Below are 6,000 nucleotides of genomic sequence, written 5' to 3'. Positions count from 1 at the left end.
TTCAATGTATTTTTTTTTTTTTTTTGGTAAAATTAAAGGTGCAATTTTCATCAGGTATTTCAGATAATTATTCTTTTTGTAATTAAAACTTGCTGTCTTGCAAAGAGACTTAATGTACACTGATATCATTATATACACTTAACTGATTTCATAAATCCCCTGTCCCAGTGCAAGACAACTATTTTCTGAAGGAAGTGAGTTTATAAATAAACAGTTGCCTACATAGCATTTTGTTAGTGGCACCAGTGACACTAAGGAAGGTATATAGACACATTTTATTTTATTTTTTCCTAACTTGCTTCCTTCTGGTATCTTAAATTCTACCTTAAGACTTTTTTCCCCATGATCTAAGGAATCCACATTCAATTAAATATAAATATCTTCAGGAGGTTAATTAACTTATCCAATTTTTAATAAGAATATAGCCTCCAAGGCTCAGTTTTCATGGAAAGGGTGGAAAGGAAGTTAGTCTAGATGATCTGGAAGGACAGTCATGCTTTGATAGGGAAAGTCTGGGTCTTTCCCGATTAGAGTGTAGCCAGAGGGAATTTGGCATCCCAGGAGACAGGGAAGCACTTGAGGGGAAAATTAGTTTGGAAAGAAATCAGAAGAATAAGACCAAGTATGACTTCACCACTTCCAAATGTGTACCAGAGAAGTAGATAATTGTAGCAAAGCTCCTGAGTAACATAAAGGCATCAGCTTCTTGAGGTTATCTGGTGGATAATTGTTAGCAATTAGTGAGGTAGTTGGATCTTTAAACAATATCTCCTAGAGTAGTACATTGCGTACTATAGTATTAGAATCATCACATAAAAAAAAAAAGCAAGAAATATGAAAAATCACTGAAATGTATCAAATAACAGCACTTTGCTAAATATCAGGAATACTTTTTTTTTTTTTTTTAATGAATGTAGCTTAAGGCATGATCATGCCTCATAGGTAAAATGAAAAATGTTTCTGTCTATTCCCAGTGAGGGTTCAGAATAAACAAGAAATTATTTGGAATATTGAGTAGATTCACTGGCTTATGCTTATTACTTCTTAATTTTTTTTCTGTATATGCAAATTTTGCAATTATTTCTTTTGTGGTAAAGAAATAAATGAACTGCATTAACATACAATGTACCGTGGGTGTGCATAGTTATTATGTATTATCTAAAACTATCAAATGACAGTAAATGTTTAAGAAAGGTAGAAATGTGTAGTGGGTACAAAATGACATTTCCAGTATGTCTCAATTTTAAAGGTGCTATCCTGAATAATAATACACAAAGTTTATTTACAGGGGTGATTTAAAACATTTTTATTTTGGTATATGCATATATATATATATACACACACACATAAACATATAAACATTTTTTATATATATATACACATAAACAGGGAAACCCTGGTGGCATAGTGGTTAAGTGCTATAGCTGCCAACCAAAGGGTTGGCAGTTCGAATCCGCCAGGCCCTCCTTGGAAACTCTATGGGGCAGTTCTACTCTGTCCTATAGGGTCGCTATGAGTCGGAATCGACTCGATGGCACTGGGTTTATACATAAACCTGCCAATTAAACATTTATATGTACAATTCAGTGACACCGATTTCGATTACTATGTTGTGCAGCCATCACCAGTATGTGTTGCCAAAATGGAATTTTAAAAAATAAACAGCATTCACCTGAGCAAAGTTCATTACAGCACTTTTCACAATAGTCAAAAGGAAGAAACAACTGAAACGTTCATCAACAAATTAATGGATAAGCAAAATGTAGTATATACACACTCAGAGAAAGACTACTCAATCATAAAAAGAAAGGAAATTCTGACGCATGTCACATGAGCCACTGCGTGGCCGAACCTTGAAATATGCTGAGCAGAATAAGTCAATCTCAAAAGAACAAATATTGTATGAACTCATTTATTTGAAATAAGCAAAAATATAGAAAGGAAGGATTATTAGTAGTTATCAGGGGTGAGAAGGAAGGAGAAAGAAGGAATTTTTGCTTAGGAGGCATTGCATTTATGTTAATGGTGATGGAATGATTTGGAAAAGGATAGCGAAAATGGTTACACAACATGAAGAATGTAACTAATTTCACCAAATTGTACATGTAGAAATTGTTGATTTGGTGTATTTTTTTCTTATATATAATTTCACTAATATACATATATATATAGTTCATATGCAAGTCCAAGTTGAAACTGAAGAGAATTAGAATAAGTCCACGTGAGCTGAAGTGCGACCTTGAATATATCCTACTTGAATTTAGAGATCATCTCAAGAATAGATTTGACATATTAAACACTAATGACTGAAGACCAGATGAATCATGGAATGACATCAAGGAAATCATATAAGAGGAAAGTAAGAGGTCATTAAAAAGACAAGAAAGAAAGAAATTAATGTCAGAAGACACTCTGAAACTTTTTCTTGAACATCAAGTAGCTAAAACAAAAGGAAGGAATGATAAAGTAAAAGAGCTGAACAAATGACTTCCAAGGGCAGCTTGAGAAGACAAAATATTACAATGACATGTGCAAAGACCTGGAGATAGAAAACCAAAAGAGAAGAACAGGTTCAGCATTTCTCAAGCTGAAAGAACTGAAGAAAAAATTCAAGCCTGAAGTTACAATATTGAAGGATTTTCTGGGGAAAATATTAAATGATGCAGGAAGCATCAAAAGAAGATGGAAGGAATACACAGAGTCACTATATCAAAAAGAATTGATATTCAACCATTTCACGAGGTGGCATATGCTCAGGAGATATGAATGAAGAAGATATGAAGATATGAAGGAAGAAGTCCAAGCTACGCTGAAGACATTGACAAAAAACATGTTTCCACAAAAGGATGCTGCCCTGGAAGTCCTCACTTGTCTAACCCAAGAAATATGAAAGACAGCTGCCTGGCCAAACGACTGGAAGAGATCCCTATTTATGCCTAAGCCCAAGAAATTTGAGCCATCTAAATGTGAAAATTGTCAAACAATATCATTAATACCACAGGCAAGTAAAATTTTGCTGACGATCATTCAAAAGCAGTTGCAACACTACATCTATAGATAGAGAAGTGCCAGAAATTCAGCTTAGATTCAGAAGAGGACACAGAAGTTGGGGTATCTCGGGTGATGTCAGATGGATCCTGACTGGAAGCAGCGAATACCAGAAATATGTTTACCTGAGTTTTATTGACTATGCAAAACCCTTCGACTGTGTGGATCATAACAAATTATGATATCATTGGGAAGAATGGAAGCTCCAGAACACTTAATTGTGCTCATGAGGAACCTATACATAGATCAAGAGGCCTTCATTTGAACAGAACAGGGGATACTGGGTGCTTTAAAGTCAGGAAAGGTAGGCCTCAAAGTTGTATCCTTTACCATACCTATTCAAATGGTGGAACCCTGGTGGTGTGGTGGTTAAGTGTTTGGCTGTTAACCAAAAGGTCAGCAGTACGAATCCACCAGCCATTTCTTGGAAACCCTACTGGGCAGCTCTACTCTGTCCTATAAAGTCACTATGAGTTGAAACTGACTTGATGGCAATGGGTTTGGTTTTGGTTTATTCAATCTGTATGCTGAGCAAATACTCTAAGAAGATGGAATATACGAAGAAGAATGGGGCATCAGGATTGGAGAAAGGTATATTAACAACCTGCATTGTGCAGATGATACAACCTTGCTTACTGCTGACGAAGATCAAAGACCAGAGCCTTCATTATGGATTGTACATCAACATGAAGAAAACAAAAATTCTCACAAGTGGGAGGCGGGGCCAAGATGGCGGACTAGGTGGATGCTACCACGGATCCCTCTTGCAACAAGGACTCGGAAAAACAAGTGAATCGATCACATACATAACAATCTATGAACTCTGAACAACAAACACAGATTTAGAGATGGAGAACGAACAAATACGGGGAGGCAGCGATTGTTTTCAGAGCCTGGAGCCAGTGTACCAGTCAGGTGACCTTCAGAGCCCGATTTGGGGCAGAGCCCAGGGGGGCAGACGGCAAAGACAAGGGGCCCAGCCCTAGCCCCTGAACTCATTCCGGGAGGGGGCCCAGCCAGTTCACGTGGGCGGCGTGGCAGCACAGCCGGTGGGAGAAGTCCCCGGGAGGCAGTGACTGGTCTTGGAGCAGGGAGAGCAGCGTGTCAGCCGGGGAGCCATCCCGCTGGGATTTTGGTGGGTGCGGGTGTGCCGTGAGCGCGGGAAACAGCTACATCCCCCTCAATTGACCCCGGGGGGGGGCCCAGCCGGTTCGTGTGGGCGGCGCCCAGCTGGTTCGCGCGGGCGGCGCGGCAGCACAGCCCGTGGGAGAAGTCTCCGGAAGGCAGTGACTGGAGCGGGGAGAGCAGTGTCCCAGCCAAGGAGCCATCCCGCCGGTATTTTGGCAGGCGCGGGCGTGATGTGAGCGTGGAGAGCAACTACAGTCCCCTGAATTGACCCCGGGGGGTCCCAGCTGGTTCTCGCGGGCGGTGTGGAGGCGCAGCTGGTGGGAGAAGTCCCTGGGAGGCAGTGGCTGGTCTTGGAGCGGGGAGAGCGGCATCCCAGCCCGGACGCGCAGTCACGGCGCAGGCGTGGGGAACTGCTCTGCTCTCCTGAGCTGACCCGGGAGGGGGAAGAGCCGGTTTGCGGGGGCGGCGTGCGACGTGGCTGGCGGGACGGGGAGTCCCCGGGAGGCAGCGACTGATTTTGGAGTCGGGAGTGCACCGTTCCAGTAGGGGAACCCTAACCTTGGGCGTGGGGCTGACAGCAGAGGATCTGACCGTGACTCCAGCGGGCCAGACCCCCCGAGGGCAATCTCCACACAGCCAGTACATATAGGCTACGCACCCCGCGGAAGTCTCAGATATAATAGTCATTCCAAGCAAGACAAGCAACTCTGGCTATATTCGGAGGTGCTACTCTCCTAGCTCTCTGATCCCTCCCCCACCCTCCCCAGGCGGCTCCATTAACATCCGAATAGCCTGAGCCAGAGGGAGAACTCTGATAGGGATCTGACTGCATTTTTTTTTAGCGGATTTTCTGGAAAAACTAGTTTCCCAGTGATGGCTCAGAGACAGCAGTCCATATCAAACCACATAAAGAAGCAGATCATGACAGCTTCTACAACCCCCCAAACAAAAGAATCAAAATCTTTCCCAAATGAAGATATAATCCTGGAATTATCAGATACAGGATATAAAGAACTAATTTACAGAATGCTTCAAGAGATCACAAATGAAATAAGGCAAACTGCAGAAAAAGCCAAGGAACACACTGATAAAACTGTTGAAGAACTCAAAAAGATTATTCAAGAACATAGCAGAAAAATTAATAAGTTGCAAGAATCCATAGAGAGACAGCATGCAGAAATCCAAAAGATTAACAATAAAATTACAGAATTAGACAACGCACTAGGAAATCAGAGGAGCAGACTCGAGCAATTAGAATGCAGACTGGGACATCTGGAGGACCAGGAAATCCACACTAACATAGCTGAAAAAAAATCAGATAAAAGAATTAAAAAAAATGAAGAAACCCTAAGAATCATGTGGGACTCTATCAAGAAGGATAACATGCGAGTGATTGGAGTCCCAGAACAGGGAGGGGGGACAGAAAACACAGAGAAAATAGTTGAAGAACTCCTGACACAAAACTTCCCTGACATCATGAAAGACGAAAGGATATCTGTCCAAGATGCTCATCGAACCCCATTTAAGATTGATCCAAAAAGAAAAACCCCAAGACATATTATCATCAAACTTGCCAAAACCAAAGATAAAGAGAAAATTTTAAAAGCAGCCAGGGAGAAAAGAAAGGTCTCCTACAAGGGAGAATCAATAAGAATAAGTTCAGACTACTCAGCAGAAACCATGCAGGCAAGAAGGGAATGGGACGACATATACAGAGCACTGAAGGAGAAAAACTGTCAGGCAAGGATCATATATCCAGCAAAACTCTCTCTGAAATATGAAGGAGAAATTAAGATATTTACAGATAAACACAAGTTTAGAGAA

Source organism: Loxodonta africana, chromosome 7 (genome assembly GCF_030014295.1).
Source record: "Loxodonta africana isolate mLoxAfr1 chromosome 7, mLoxAfr1.hap2, whole genome shotgun sequence".
Taxonomy (NCBI): Eukaryota; Metazoa; Chordata; class Mammalia; order Proboscidea; family Elephantidae; genus Loxodonta; species Loxodonta africana.
This window is presented reverse-complemented; position numbering follows the sequence as displayed.